At 41.1% G+C, this 17,066-nt stretch overlaps 1 long non-coding RNA gene across 1 annotated transcript in view; it reads left to right on the forward strand.

Annotated features, from left to right (window-relative positions):
- Positions 1-8,868, forward strand: part of LOC128910580 (uncharacterized) — a 59,292-nt gene extending 50,424 nt beyond the window's left edge. The window contains exon 4 of the long non-coding RNA XR_008466774.1: positions 2,486-8,868. This is a non-coding gene — a long non-coding RNA (uncharacterized LOC128910580). The remainder of the gene's footprint in view (positions 1-2,485) is intronic.
- The last annotated feature ends 8,198 nt before the right edge of the window (positions 8,869-17,066 follow it).

A 17,066-nucleotide genomic window follows, 5' to 3' on the forward strand; every position in this document is an offset into this window, starting at 1 on the left:
TCGTGTTACAGTGAAAGGATCCAGCTAGGAAATGCCTGATGGAATGAAAGAAGACTGCTTTGTGGGGCGAATTAAGAACGGTTATAACTGGTACCGTAGTAGAAGACCTTGTTGGATGCAAAGTCCATGCTGACAGAATTTTGAATTTTTAAGTTCAAGTTAAGTGTTGAGTCTGAACTTTCTGAATATTATGTTAATAAAAAACAAACAAACAAACAATCAGAAACAAAAAAAAGCCACCTATCATCCAGAACTGGGCATAGTAGAAGTATCAACATATTACGTAATTAAAACCAAATCCTAAATGGGATTTTTAGGTTGCAGAATTACCCTGGACAAAGGTTAATCTTTTTATCCATGGGCCCTGATACATATCTTAGGTACTGTAAAGGGGAAAAAAAAGAAGCTTGGTTTAACTATACTGTATTTATAGGCATACATATTTGTCACTTTGCTTTGAGGAATATTTTGGCTAGAGAAAAATTGTCTTGACAAAAGCTTCCAGGGATACTTACTCAACAGCTAATTTCCCCCCTTTTTCAGCAAGAAAACACATGCGTGGTTACAGTGTAAGTCAGCTAATGCATATTGTTATCACTTGTACTACAGTAGCAACCAGAGCTTTCAGTCACGATCAAAGACTTGCTCAAGATCATGTAAAAACCTGCTGGAAAACATGATCCTTTGCCTGCTTCCCCTGAGCCTTTTTCTTCTGCTTTCCCTCTTTCCAGCAGAGTGTTTCTAACTTTAACGTTAGAAATTAACTCTAATACTTTTGAGCGGATACCAAATGACTCCCCCAAAAGAGAGTACGTTTGGGTGGGGAGGACAAGGGTAGAGGATGAGAGGTTCCTAACGAACCACACTGCTAACCCAGTCTTTCCTTAGCTGGGAGAGTTGCAGCAGCCAATTAACCTCTGGAATGTGGGGTTTTCATGAATTGCTAGAGATGGGAATGATGACACCACTGCCAAAGATGGCCCTAGGCACTGCCATGAGGTGCTGTGCAGGAGGGGCAGCTCCAGTAGTGGAGAAAATAGCAGCAGTGTCTTCTGGCCTTAAAGAGGAGGGTGGGAGACAGGGCAAGAAAACACCTATGTTAAATATTTCTATTAAAAGCAACTGCCAGATAATTTATAATAAATGCTGAAATTTAGAGTATCAGCTACATCATGAGTTTTCCTCAGCAGAAATGTAGAAGCATAGGAATCAGGAGAAAGTTAGGCAATTTTCTTATTTGGGATTTATATGCATAGCTCGTATTTTTTTATACCTATCTATATAGGTATAGTTGTGATGTGAGCAGGTAGGAAGACTCAGTTTAGGGGACCTTAAATAGTAGATGCTGAGCCAGTAACATCTTTCTAGAGTAGCTGGGATAGCTACTGAGACCTTGTAATGAATAAGCGTTTTGGACCTGAAGTCTGAGAATGCAGAACTGAGAGGTCTCCTTCAAACCCAGACTCAGACATACACATCCTGGTTTAATCCACCCACTCCAGCCAAAAGCTAAATGGTGTCTGCTGACTCGGCGTCAAAGATATTGCCCTTATTTCCACTGAGCCATGAGGTTATTTACACATCTCTCCATGAGAAATTCCACTGGAACCAATGGAGTTTTTCATGCCTAGTGAAGCCGGACGATCGTGATTCTCTAAAACAAGTGCAAGATTTCTAAAGAATGTCAGTGACAGCTAGACATGAAGATTGCTGGCATCTTCTGGCTACATTTCCATCAGTGCTAACCATGACCAGGCACTGCCTTTTTCTTATGGTTGTTACCATTAATCAGCACCAACCCTCCATCCATCCAATCTCTCCTCCTTGACAGTGGTCTAAGCAGAGTTCACATGCATTATGTAGGAAAGCATTAGTTCTTTCACTCTGAAAATAACTATAATATAATGACTTTTTATGGTTCCTACATAATGCAAGATAACCATCACCTTCCTTCTGACCCTAAAGATTTCTAAATCTATTTGAATTCAGTGACTAAACTGCATTCCTATGCAAGTCCGTAAGAGCAAAGTAATTTACCCAGTATGAATCTAGTTCCTGGTAAAATATGAGGGTACTGTCTGATAGCAACACTGTCATGGAGATGTATGGAGCAGGGAGTATTTATTCATTGAATAACTTTACTTCTGTGTGGTTTTCTTATGGATACTTAACCATTTACTTAGCTTTCGCTCAGTAGAAATGTCCCTTTTGGTATAATTACATCAAATGACATGTCTATATCTCTTGACATATTTACATGTTTTAACACCCTTAGCATTAATTTGTTTTGAAACATTGTTTCCAGCTGTCTTTAGAGTGATTACCTCAAATGACACAAGCAGTGTTAATTCAAGAAAATTTATCATTTTATCTTGTAGAAATTTCCGTTGAAATGTTGTGTTGAATGTTGAATAGATTTATGGCACTAATCTGTGGCAAGTGTATGGCTAATTTTTCTCTTTTTTTCCACTGGACCCTTTTTAAGCTCTCTGTAGTGGGATCTGGTTGTTCCCATAAGAATCTCGAATCCTCCATTGGTCCACTTCTGGATGGGATTACAGCACTGTTTCCTCCTGTGCTTTTTATCTGTTATCTGTCCCCCTCCACCACCCCTCATCAGTAGGACAAGCCCTGTACGTATCATAGAAGTTATGGACCAATACAACAAAGACCTCTAAGTTTTTCTCTGAGGCTTTTGAACTGTACCCAGTAATGCTTGCTGTGCAAGGAATTACTGTGTATAAGCCACATATTTTCAGTGCTTGTAGATGTCTTCCAGAAGAAACTGTGACTCCTTTATCTTGTGAAACACTCAGAAACAGCAGAAGTTGCCAAGATTCAGGGTAACAACATTTAGACTTTGTACAGAAGGCCAGAAAAGCCGTGGAAGATTGTCATAGACCAAACACGCAAATCCTAAGAACAGCATTTCCTTTAGCATTTTATTACTTTCTTTTCCAAATGCAGATGAAACCAAGAACTAGAAAGCATGCAATTGTGACAAACTCCTTTTACCTTCAGGTAGAGTTTTGCTTTGACTTTCTGGGAGAGAGAAGCCCCAGAAGAGGCTTCAATACGGAGACTGAGTTGAGTCTTCTGCCCATGCTGAGTCACTTTATGCTTGAGGAAGCCTTCCCCGCATCCATACATACAAAAAACTTGCTCCTGGGCCACCAAAGTTGTTGTGGAAGAGCAGAGACACAGACCTGGCTGTGGCACTGGAAGGTGATCATATCTCCTGGATATTGGCAGAAGGATTTTCCCCACAACTCTACTGATCCAAGGGCCCCAACTCAGATTCTGCAGTAGATTTGAGCACCTTGTTCCACCCATGGACACCTATGGATATACCTGCATTGCTCCTGCTGAATTTCTATACACTGCTTGGCAATCACGGCATTTTGTCACATGTGTAGGTCACAGAAGGTATGTCCACGGCACCTTATAATGTAGGCATGGATTAATTGAGAGAATGATGCCGGTTTATGTCACTTAAGATTCCTGGGCTTACAGATGTGAAATTAGAAGTATATACTTGAATTAGTTTCATTAATATTCATTGTTTTGCCTGCTTTAGTCTATGAGAACAGGATTTTAAAGAGGTTCTATTCTGTGCCTTATGCCAGCTATCTGCATACTGAAGCCCTAACAATGTCCCGACTCCTGCTGGGAAAATATTAAAAATGTTTAAGCCCCATTTTTGTATATAAATAGTAATATCAACAACACAAAATGTACTTATGGACCAATTCAGCAGCCAGAGCTCTCGTTCTTTCTGGTTGTCACTTTGATAATGCAATACAATCACATGGGCTTGCAGCCCTGTCTGCTTGGTGTGCCATCACTTATAACACATTATCAGAGTGACAGCTGGCAGCAACAAGAGGCCAAGTGCCAGATATGCACAGTGCATCTTACGGAAAAATATTTCCCTTCTAAAAAGCAGATAGGTTGATTAAGAAGTGAGGGAATTCCTCCCCCTTCCCCCAGATGGCTGCGATGATTCATTGGAAACTAACCCAGACGAGGCTTCGCAGTGCACTGGCAAAACTCCATGCTCCACCTTCCCTTCTCTATTCAGGTTATATCCCGTGGGGTTCATCAGGAGAATTTTCCCTGACAAGGATTGAAAATGGTGACCTATAGGCAACATCCCCATTTGCTTTAATTAGGTAGGACAAAAAGCTAGCACAAGGATGCATTTTATGCTCCTGAGGAGCATCCTCTTTGCACTCCACTTGCTTTGAGTTTGACCAGCCTGCTTTCACTGTGGCCCCCTTGAATTCAGGCCCAACGAATGCGCTCACAGAGCTTTCCAGTCACCATAAATCCCTGCCTCTTTCTCCACTGAGACTCCTTCCCAGGCACCATCTCAGGATTTCCTAACTACTCTTCCCTGATCCAGCCTGACCTGTTGATCAGTATTATTGAAGAGTTACCCCTTTGAACCGTAGGAAGTAGTCTGGTGTATTAATTCCTCCTTTAAGTTTCACTAAATAGTCCTGTGACCTCCCTAAAAACCTCTCAAAACACAACATAGGATTTGTGTCCCCCCACACAGGGGGCTAATTGGGAAACTACAATGAGTTAAAGGAAGAACAGCATTAGAGAAGAGGAGAAGACTTTCTGAAGAAGTGATAGAGTTAACTGGTTTGCTATTTCATTACTACGCCCGCTGACTGTACAGGACTCCACAATGTTCTCAGGGATGTGGAGAGCGGTGTGTGTTCCCTGGCAGACACCCAAGATCTAGATTAAAATCTCCCAGAGTTAATTTAGGAAAACAATCATATTTAAAGTTGGAAGGGGTTTTTTTTAGGCTATATCCCACCATGAGACACGTGATCCCTGGGCCTCTTTCTTGTCCACATAGACCTCTACTTGTGAATTCTTGTGAATACCTAGCCCAACATTTTCAAATGAGAGAACCTAACAGGAAATACAAAAATTATTATTTTTGTATTCAAATAATTATCACTCATTTCATATTCAGATAACTATAAATTTTCAAAAAATGTTAAACAACTGTGGCCCCAATGAAAAAATGTGCACAATCCCCAATGCTTAATAAAGCGATTACTACTAGTTACTGAGTTGGTACAGTAAGTCCAGTATTGACACTAGTCTTGGCTGAAGTTTTGCAACTTGTTGTATTTTCCTTGTAACTGTTCCCCTGGGGTAATTTTCCTCACACTTCTAACATCTACTCCCGGGAGCAGAGGATGGCAAGACAACTTGCAAAGTCCTATGGGACCTACACACTTGTAAAGACTCAGGTCTCAAAATCATACAGCTGCCGTGCTCTTACAAACCACCATGGCAGGATGGTGTCAGCCATGCTCCCTGCTGAGTATCTGTGTTTCATAGCCAGACTGATGGCTCATGCTGGGGCTGGTAGAGGGGAAAACACCCCTACAGGTCCAGCTCTGCCCTAGTGAATACCATCCTGACGCGACACAAGCACAGAGACATAAGATAACTAGACTGCTTTCCCCAGATGCTGTGTTTGTGGTCAGGGATGTTAACAGAGCCCTAAGCTGTAAGGTTTTCTGTTGTATGCCACGGTTCCTGTTTGCACCTCTGCTTCTCCACGTCTTGTTCAGTAAATACTTAAAGTTTTTCTATCTCTCTTCACTTGTCATTTGTACTTTTTGCACCCCTTGGTATGTTGCTGTGTGCTAAGAAAAGATAAGGTCCCTTGATCAAAGGTTACTTGTAGCTATGTTTCCAGGGCCTGGTCTTCATAGATCTAAGCTTTTCTATCCCTGTAAGGAGGTAGAAGAGTTAAGGGGGTAAACCAGTTTGGGAAGGCAGAGAGAAGGACTATCAGGAACCTTAATTTCAATGTGTGTACCTCCTTGTTTGAACCAGGAATGTAGTATGTGAAAGATAAGAAGCCACCCTTCCTAACCTGATACAATGCAGCTTTGTTCAAATGTCACCGCTGCTGACTGGGTGTTTTTCTCACCTCTGTTCTGTCATATGCACTGTGGCTAGCTGAGAGCATGATAGGCACCTTTCGGGGAAAAAAACTGAGCAACTTTATCCACTGTGACAGAGGGAGTTGTTCAAACCCCTTTTTAGTGAACTGTTTCTTTCCAGGTGCTTTCCTTTGTATTGTGATCTTAATTTTGGAGTGCATTCTCTGTGCTGAAAGACTTTCAGTGGGTCACTACTGGATACGCGCTAAAGCACCTCTGGGAATCCCATCTGGTGATGTGTACCTTTAGGCACCTAAACCCCGTGTCTGACCTCCATTTTCAAAAACCATTTTCAGTGGAGTAGATGTCTGCTCTACACAAAGGTTTGTTATAGTGATATCAATTCCGGGAAACATTAATTTTATTTTCTACAGAAAAGTCCATCCTACAAAGCAAGCAAATCTATACTAGCCTAAAAATGCCAACTGCGACTAGTTTTCCTTCCTAAAAGTAAAACGGAGCTGGCAGCATTGTAACTGCAAGCAAAACTGGGTGTACACTGTTGTATCTATTTGCACAACGTTAGTGTGTAGATAAGGCCTTAACAGACACTTAAGTGTCCCAATCATCTCTGAAAGTGAGACTTCAGAGGTACTTCAAGAAATTCACTTAAAGGACTTAATCAGCAAAAAAATCTGGAAAAGGAAGACAAAAGTTTTCTTGCCACTGGAAGCTTCTCTTTGAAAAGTAGCTTGTTACAAGAACACAGTTATATTAAGAGAGCTGGAACTGCCTCTCTGAGCTGTAAAAAAAAAGCATTTTTGTGATGCCATCATTCTTAAACCTTCCCTTTTAGCAGCTACTAGAACATTTAGCAAATCCGCGTTTGCATTTTGCCTTTGCAGTAAAAGTATCAAAGTGATTTGAAACTCTTTCTCCTCCTCTCTCTAATTAAACCAGCACAATTAAAATGACCTCACTGCTTAAGGAGGACATTGATGAATACTCTGAGCACCATGGCCAAAAGATGTTGATCAGAAACCATGACGATACATATTATCTTCAGAAAGCAAAAACTGCCATAGTGTCTTGAACCTTTTAATATAAGAACATTGTTTCAGTTCAGTAAACTGCTTGAAGGTATTAGAAGACTAGTATAATGTTTAAATACACTCTTCCATTGTATTCTTTTTTTTTTTTTAAACAAGTGTTGGTTTGCAAGTCCACCAATTTAACTGTATTTTAGGCCCAGATTGCTAATATTGTAGTGGATTAAAATAAGCATATTTTTTTAAACTTTATAAATTCTTATCTACTGCTGTTAACAGCAACTAGACAAATTTTGTGGGTTTGGCTGGATTGCTTCCAAGGCAAATTCACCAGATCCTTCTGTTGAATATGGCTGTGTAAATCAGGAATAGCTCCAGTGAAGTCCATTAAAAACACATCAATGAAATTTTGGTTTGAAAAGATATTGAAGCACATTGATTTAAAGAAAGAATAAAGAAATTAACCACTTTTTTGCCTTGGATTTTCTGTCAGAAAACTTAATTCCAAAGAAACGTGGCTGAAATAATTTCCAATGAATAATTAAGCAGGTTATTGGACTGATTCAAAGGAAAATGAAAAGAGCTAGAGAAGTAGTATGGGGGAAAACAGGCAGATTTTGAATTGGGACTTTGCAATAAAAATTTAAGTCTTTGCTGAAAATTTGAGCCAGCATATAAGACCATACTTTTCACTGGTACAAACAGTGCATTACCACAGACTGCAGGTAGTGATGGGCTCTGACAGTTTGGTCCATGCCACCTAACTGATGTAGGGATCTAATGGTCAGAGAGAAGTATTAGAAGAAGACAGAGTAGAGTAGAGTAGAGTGGAGTGGAGTGGAGTGGAGTGGAGTGGAATGGAATGGAATGGAACGGAACGGAACGGAACGGAAAGAAGAAAATAGAATGAAATCAAAAAGATGATGAGGCAGAAGAGGAAGAACTGTTAGACCCTACTCATAATAGCATGGAAAAGTATAATTTGGAGTAACAAACTCAAAAGAAAATGAATGCAGGATGAAGACTTGAAAGCAGACCTGGAACAGTCTTGCGTCAGAGGCAGAGAATCTCCATAACATCTTCTGTCCCAACGTTCATCTCCTTCGTAATGTTCTGCTTCTCCTTGCCTTAGCTGGAAGGGGTGGTGGCTGGCAAATGGATTGAAAACAATGCCAGTTAGTGAATCAGACCTAGAATGATGAAGGTATTTCTGTGTCTAATTCTTACTGAAATCAGTGGAAGTTAAATTTCAAATGAAAACTTTAAATTTTGGGCCTCAGTCCCTATCCAGCTTTATTTAGGTCAATGTGGATGTGTTAGCTTCCAACTTGTGCCCATTTTGAACAATTGCTATTGTTGTATATTTTTTCCTTACTGTGCCAATATTTATTCTAGCTTATGGCCCTTTGAAACACTGCTCTGATAGACGTGGGCTTCTTTTTAATGTCTTCTCTAGTCCTAACATGCTTTTCTTTCCAGTCTTTGAACCGGAACTGCGAGGGTGGGTTCACCAGTTATTACCTTCCACGGAGAAAAATACAACCTAGTTTGTTTGCCATGTAAGGACTGAACAGATATGTTGTACATTAGTCCCTTTAATAATATCATTATTTTCTTGGCTATCTGTGCTCTGTGAATTTTTCAGCTGTTCATTTGTTTGGTGTTAAATTACACTCTCCCATTTTTGATTATTATTGTATTCTGTTGTTTCATCTTTGCAAAAAACCCAACATTAACAACCCTCATACATGCAGTAGGTTCTTACTTAGAAGCATTTGTAAGTAACTGCCTGTTTATTGATCACTGAAGAAGAAAAAAATGACACTGGAAGAAAAATTTATTAAGAGGGTGAATAAATCATTTCTCTCATTGTCATGACATTTTCTTTACCATTTGGCATTCACTGCACTTGGAAATTCCTCCAAGCCTTTGTGTTCCTGAGCTTTGAGATTTCAGAAAACAGTCCCTTGGCCCCCGCTCCCTGCCAAGGTTGCTACTTTCATACTCCTTTTCCTGTGGATTACAAAACAGGATATTATTGTAAAAACAAACAGAAATTGCTGTTCACTGCTGCTAATCTTGAAGAGAACCATAGGGGAATGAAAGCTCTGCAATTCTTCCTTTTTTAAGTGGCTCAGACTGGGAATGGCTCCTGTTCTGCTACTGTCAGGTGAAGATCAAACACTTTTCATTGCTAATCACCAAAGGTCACAGTAGATAACTCTGCAATTTTCTGTACCTCCTTTGAAATTTTAGTGATTGAGAGGTGAATTTAAGTTTTAAACTTTCTCAGTATGTTTCATGGTAAAGAAGGGATCATTTATAAACCAAAAGCAGTTTATAACAGAAACCTAAGTAAAGATATTTTTCTGTTCTGTACATCGCCGCAGGCTGTTTCAGCACTGGGCAGAAGGGTTGCTGTATGTTGTTTTCTTGCCTTTTTCCTGTGGGTGATGTAGAAGGTGTTAAAAGACATGTATTTGCCCCTTCTGCAACTGTGAATCAGGAATATCCTATATGCCTGCTTTAAAATAAGAAAAATATGATGTCACCATCCAGAAGTCATGTGTTGATCGTGTAACTTGGGAATGGGAGTCCAGGGCAACGTCTCTGGAAGAGGCACAGATCTGAGAACAAGTCATCGGTTTTTTTCCAAGTTATTTAGACTCTTCCCCACAGTACCTGATCCCACTCCATCATGAAAGGATTTTTTTCTGCACAGCTTTCTCGCAGGATTGGGAAGTGTGAGCTATACTTTTGACAGATGGAAACTGTAACAAATGCAGTTACTTTTGCTGTGGCTCTTGCAGAAAGAGTCTGCCTGAGCTGGGAATAGTGGTTGGGATGTTTGCTTTGCAGCTGTAACACGTGGCTCCGAATTTAACATTTCTTTCAACTCTCCTATCTTTGGCCATGAGGATGATGTGCTAAACTCTTAATTGCATGTGAAGCCCCCAGTCATGCTTATTAGGCTTCCACCATGTGCCAAAGCAGGTCCTTTCACTTTGGTGAGGCCACACTTGCAGGTTGCCATGACGCGGAGTCAGAGCAGGTGCTTCTGGGGACAACATCAGATCAGTTCCCAAACAGCATCATGGACTGTGTTTGAGGCCTGTTGACTACTGGCTGCTCATTTCCAAAGCTGAATTAGCCCCGGGTTCCATTTCTACCCAGTGGTCGCAGACAGCTCACACTGTTTTCACTTGGAAGATGCACTCCAGAGGGTTCCATTCAGCTCCTCTAGGCAGTCCCCTGGAGCCATGTGAGATGCCCTGGGGTGTCTCAAGAGGGCACAGGTCTCCTACCAGTCCTGTTCTAGGCACGTGGCCATCTCAAGTAGCTCAAGGTGTCTCAGATTGTGTTTAGGCTGAATGGAGCTAAACATACATCTGCATTCCTCCATGAGGGCACTCCCTTCATTGAACGACTAGAAAGCAAACTGGGCTTGGAAAAAGCAAACAAACCAAGACCCAAGTGTAGTCATCTCTGGGGTTCCTGGGAGTGTTTCTGGGAGAGGCGCTCAGGGTGTGGGTAATAAGCAAGTGGGTGCTTGAGGGCTTTCAGGAACAGGATTGTCTTTCTGATAAGACAGCAGTGGTTCCCAGGCTTAGATGCACTCCAGTGGATGTTTAGATAGCAGATATGCATAAACGTTGGATCATTCAGTGGGTTTGCTAATGGTCAGGACTGTTTTGCTCAGAAACTATGTGATATATGGTGTCTTGTGTGGTGGCTCTCCAGATCAGTTTGCCAGCCTCTGAAGAGGTACATCCTTTATTTATTAAAGTCCGTGCTCCTTTAGACACTGAGCTAAAACAGTAACAGAAAATGAGGAAACTTTCCTGATGTTCTGTTGCCACCTCCAATAGAGTCAATAAAGCCTTAATGAAAATAAAAGTCAAAGATAGGTTTCTAAATACTGCAGAATATGTTGGAAAAATCAACGTTTCAACTTCTAACATAATTTCTTCTCTGTGGGCAAACAGGGGAGTTTAGGACTATCTGTTCATCATCTTTGACATATATTGAAATTGCTACACTCTGACAAAAACAGAAAAACTATGGAAATAAGGGCTCTGAAACCAGATGTAAATCAAGTGTTCCTTGGCAGCAAAACTTACCTGGGAAAAGTAGGGAGCTCACAAGAGACAAATAGATGTAAGTCTAAGACCACGTCAAATTAAGACTTACTTTAGATGTGTCATGTCACTAAATCCATGTGTGAGAACTGAAGTTGCTGGGGAAAAAATATGTAAGATTTTACATTATTGACAAACAGCTAGACACTTGGTATGATACTTATATTTTCTTATGCTTTAAGATCACAGTAATATTTTAGCCAAAAATGCTTGAAACTGCTGTTAGAATTTTTCATTGGCTTAACATACCATCGACATTGTTAAAATGTCATTCTAAGCCCATTTTCCAACTTTTCCCTATAAAAGGATTAACTTGTCGTTAGAATGTTAAAAATGCTTAAATTACTTGATATTAGATAAGAAGGTTTAGCTCAGGCTCAAGAAAAGTTGGAGAATTTATTAAGAAAATATGTATACTTTGTCTTTTGCTTGGTTGGCATAAGTCAACCTCTATATGGAAAGGATTATGCTGATGCAGAGTAATTGGAGTGCAGGTCATTTGCAGTCCACTTGCCAGGTACCTGATATTACAAGCAGATGAAGACCGATTCAAATCCCAGAGTGGAGAGCTCTAATACAAGTGCAAGTCCCAGTGCCTGGTTTGGTTGAAGTCCATTTGAGTGTGACCTGTGTGACAATTATGCATGAGAACAATGTGAAATTACCATTTAATCTCTGTGTGTCCAAGACTGATTCTGCCTGGTAGTTGATATATGACCCAAATTGATGTTCAGGGCAATCTGCATTACAGTTTTGGGATCTCCAGGACCGATGGTAAACCCCAAGGATCTGTGTGTGATACTCAGAGCACCCTGTACACACAATATCTTGGTTACTTCACACCAACTCATGTTGTTTCGTGGTTCTCCTTCACCCTCAAATGCCAATGCCTTCCTAAATGTAATTTGGTTTTTTTTCTTTTTTCCTTTGAGTCAGAACTGAAGAAGTCTTTCATCATCCACTACTTGCGTCCTGGCAGAAAGTTGCCCCTTGAAGTAGATTGGTGAACAATGACAACCTGATTTTGCCTTTCTTGTCCATCATTTTACAGTTGGGAAATGTATCACACCAGGACAACTACTGGCCACAGGAGATCAGCTGTGGTCATCATGTGCCTTTCATCCCAGAAGAGATGGTCCAACCAATTGTCCAGGAGATATGCACATCCAGTCTGTCCCTTTCTACGCAAAGGAGAGAGGAGGTGACCATTTGGGTTGCATTGTCTGCTCACACAGCTGAAAGACTCCTTCTGGCCCCATGCACTTAGAATCATCATTCACATAAAAGACAAAGTAGTGCTGGAGACACAATTCATCCTGCGTGTGCAAGTGATCCAACCCAAATGGCTCACCTTGAGAAGCATCACATTGCAGGAGCAGAATTGTAAGGTAGGATGGAGGTATAACAAGATAAGCATTATGCACGGAGAGCAGGGATCATCAGATCAAGGAGAGCAAAATAAACAAAGAAAATAACTTACTGTGTTCTGGAGGGTGATACTCATAAGCTGACCCAGCAGCATCCACTTCTAGACTGCATGTCTGTCTTAATGTCTATAGACAATGAGGATGCAGGGAAAAGAAAGAGAGAAGAGTCACAGCTGGGCAGTCTGTATTATGGGTGGTTTGAGACAGAGATTGCTTTTGGTAGAAAGATTTAGTAGAAATCATTGTTCTGTCCAGGAAACTCACAAAATTAATCAGAAAACTTCCCAATGGAAATTGCATTTGAGAATTTTAGACTACCAATTTGCTTAACAAAGCACAGAAAATCCACAGGGAAGGAATAACCAGAGTGCAGCTCTCCTGGCTCCCTTCTGAAGCTCCCTCTCTCAAGCCATGCTGTTATTCCAAGCACATTAATCTCCCAACCATGTTCAGGTTTCGCAGGGATCCAAGAAAGAAAGCAAGCATGCAATTATTGCATCTAATTTCAGACCTCCTTTTGCTCTTGTCCTAACAGGGCGGACATGTCTATGTCTGTCTGCTACAGAAGAGGCTCTGTCCTATTATCTATCTGTAACAGACAGACTGAGTGAAACTCACCCTACATTTGCCCAGAAATGTCCAAGGGAGATGAGCCACAGGCTTCTCACCATAGATACAATGGGCAGATACAGTTTGTCTGGATCTCACTGAACTTTTGACCATTTTTTTCTCTTAGTGGGGGTAGTCTTGAACAAGTTCACAAATGTAGCATTTGACTCACCTCCTATAGGGCTGTTGGGAAGCACGTCCTGCCAGGGTCGGATAGCATGCTCACCACCAATAAATGTAAGGGACATTTTATACCCTTGCTCTAGCCAGCCCTCAGGTTGACACAAATTATATATGGGGCTCACTCCTGCCTCCTGACTTTGTGACAAAGCAGAAATGTCACCTCTCCAGATACTTTTCCCTTGCCCTCCCCACCTCTTTTCAAGCAGGTAGGCTCTGTGCTAGGGCAAAGAGACTAAAGCTTACAAGTGGACTAAGCACGGGGTCTTGCACACTTTCCAGGTCCTTCATGAAAAAAGGCACAAACTGTCTCTTAACAAGGAAATCGTTGCTGGCAAAGGCAAGAGCAGTCTCTTTGCTGATGTCTGCAGGCTTTGCACATGTAGTTTGCACATCACACACAAGCTAGGGGTTAGGTGTGACCAGGTAATTACTCTTTAAACCCAGGGCCCTGTGCCCAGAAGCAATCAGTCCTGTGTGTTATTTACCACTTCCTCCTTGACTGCCCTTTCATTTCAAGCTTGCTTTGCAACAGCCTGATTGATTTACCCAGCTCATGCCATTCTCTCAACACAGGTACTGGTTTAAAAATAAACCCTGTAAGTTGCCGCTACGTATTTATTGACCATTGTGCTACACGGCACCTCCTGCTTGCTCAGAAAAAAATGCTTCCTCCTTCTCTCAGTGCTGTTTAGCTGGAAAATACAGATAACTTCCTGCATTGTAATACAAATGGTAGGGTTGCCTATTAAGCTGGACCTTGGTTAACAAAACCAACCTGGCAAGAACGAATCCGTAGGTGAATGCAACCCTGCAAAACCCTGAGGATTCTCCCACCCTGAAAGAGTCATTAAAAACATTACAGAGGAAGGAACGGTATGCCAAGTTTAAGATTAACTGCAGTTATGACTGTGAAAATCATACTGGGAACACTCCTACAAACAGGCTTCCGTCTGAAAAGACGGCATTATCTCCACTTGGCACCAATGTGCATGTCCAAGCGATAATTCTCTGCAGGGCTCATGCCAACAGAGAGAGCACAGTGCCTTGCTGCAAAAGGGCAAATAAACCTTAAAGAGCAGAAAGAATTTCTCAGAAGTGAGCAGCATGAATCAAAAGAGTCAATGGTATGTACGGAAAGGACGTGACAAAAGATCTTCTTAGGGCCAATGAAGGGAACAAGCTGTAAGGAAGGGAATGAGCTTTAAGAAATGGAAAAGTAAGGGTTAAAGTGGCAGTTCCACCCGGGTTTGTACTGAGAAAACTAGGATCCTGTGTGTGACTCATCTTGCCCATCCTATGGCATTTCTCACACACCCATATAGATAACCAGATCCTCAACCAGGCTTGGAGCCTGTTTTCAAGCATTAAATGCACAAAGTTCTCAAAAGACCTCAGTCTCTGGCTTTCTTTAGAGGTCAGATACCTGCTGCAAGGCTGGGACAGGGCTGAAACTTTCTGTCTTTGGCAAGATTTAAACTATTGGTTGATGCCAGGAGGAGAGAGAGCAGGGGTGTCAGAAGCCCCAGCTCTAAAGCAAGATAGCAATCAGTTGGAAATACATTTAAAAAGAGAACATGAATCTTTTTCTTAGAAACATCTTTGGCTTATTTTTACTCAGCAGAATACATAGTCAAGGAAACAAAGTCTTCTGGTTTCAGTTGTTTAAATAATCAGGGCCTATGAATGAAATAGCAGAACCAGGATGGCGATAGCAAAATGCACTCTTGCAAGAGCTTGGGGAGGTGAGCTGAGGGCAGCAGCCACCCTCCGTCAGCCTGGTTGGCTTCTCTGGGAAAAGCCCTGCAGCTTTCTTCTCTTGCACCTTTCTTCTCTTCTAGCTTTCTTCTTTTCAGATTTTTCCCCGATAGACAGGTGTGACCCCACTCTGGGGGCGGGCAAAAGGAAGGAGCTCAGCACGCAAAACTTCCCCCTTTTTAACTCAGAAAGAGCCTGCTGAGTCTATTTGGTGCCTAAATCCAAGTTCTTGTTCTGGTGGCTTCACCTTACAGTAACACCCAGCTCAGCCACAAATAGGAGAGATTCAGCTAGTGTCAGGCAATTTTCAGATGGTATAAAACGGATCTTCTCTTTTATCAACACTTACCCACATTCCTGGTCTCAAACACAGCCCAGCCTGGGAAAAGGGGTTCTGCACATGTCCCAGGGATTTTTGGCGGCTGTAGAAGCTCCTTAGAGACCAGAAGTACCATTTAGCCCAGAAATAGTTTTGCTGGACTCTCAGTATTGCTGGACGAAATGTCCCTCAGCAAATCTACACCATAACTTTTAAAAGACAACAAAGCATATCCTAAACTTGGAAGAAAGATGTTTTATGCATTCTCAGAACAAGACAGTTTGATAAAGCTCAAGGGAAGTTTTCCACAGATAATGCAAAACATAAGTAAATCTACGCCTGCTAACAAAGGACAGAAAAGCTACACAAAGAGACACATCTATTTATATTCAGTAAAATTCTAGACATGATTTGTATCTGTGTTGATATCTGATTTTTGTTTTTCTGTTTAAAGGGGTCACATATCAAAGCTAAGTCAATGACAAATGGCAACAGAATAACTGCTCTGTTAATGTGAAAGCAAAATGGTTAACTATGTTACTGGATATTTTTAAGCACCCAGATTTCATTAAAGAAACATTCAAAGGCAAAATAAAGCATCAGTCATCAAATGTTTGTGGATAAATGTACCAGCTTACTGCACTGAGCAGTGAAATGGGTTTGGGGTGGGGGGGGGAGAAATTTGCAAGTGAGTAATGGCTTCTTTAACACTAATGTGGCTTAATTCTGAATTAAATCCTTGTCCTACAAACAGAGGCTGTCATAGAGATCAGTATTACTTCATCTCCTTTTTTTTTCTTCATTTAATGTCATTACAGAAAGCCCAGTACTCCAGAAGCATTTGCTGTTACCCAGCATGTATGTATTAACAATAACTACTTTATGCTCCTTTGAAAGAATGACCAGTATGCCTAGAAAGTACATTAAAATATAAATTAGGGAAATGTTAAAGTATCCCATTGGAACTAACAAAAGCGCAGTACAGTTAAAACAGGTCAGAACTGAAGGTTTGTCTTTGGAAACGGCTAAAATCCTCTCAGAGAGAAAATGTGCTAAATTCTAATGATCCCTTTGAGATATTTAAAAATTGTATTTTATTCTGGAGACTCAAAAAGAAAAAAAAAACCCAACTGTTCTAGATTAAAATGTAGGCTACATTAATTGCACAACAATTGTACAATTGTTGGCTATGACAACCAAAGTAATTTAAATACAAACAGGTTAGCTAAAGTTGTGACAGCTCAGTTTCCTTCACGGTATGACTCAATCTTATGACTTTATCTACATTGTGGTAATTCCAGGGAAAAAAAAAATGGCACTTGCTAAGCTAGGCACTGAACATACCTGCACTGATAGGCAGCCCCCACTTCAGACATCTTGGAGACTAAACAAAGTAGCTGGCTGAGATTTCACCAAAAATCTGTGATACGGTCCAGTGGTTGGGCTGCAAACCCCTGGTTCACTCTTTGGGCTCCTGGTGTCTAGCAAGACTGACACTGACGGCAGCTTTGAGACAGCACAAATGATGATGTTGTGCACTGGGTGCCGAAAGGCCTGTCCTAGACCAAACTGCCTTCTAAAATTACTTAATGGACTTTTATAAACAGCTGAAAGTGTCTCCTGGCTATTTTGACTGTGAATTTCCTGGCTTTGTTGTTGGAAAA

Source organism: Rissa tridactyla, chromosome 5 (assembly GCF_028500815.1).
Source record: "Rissa tridactyla isolate bRisTri1 chromosome 5, bRisTri1.patW.cur.20221130, whole genome shotgun sequence".
Classification (NCBI taxonomy): domain Eukaryota; kingdom Metazoa; phylum Chordata; class Aves; order Charadriiformes; family Laridae; genus Rissa; species Rissa tridactyla.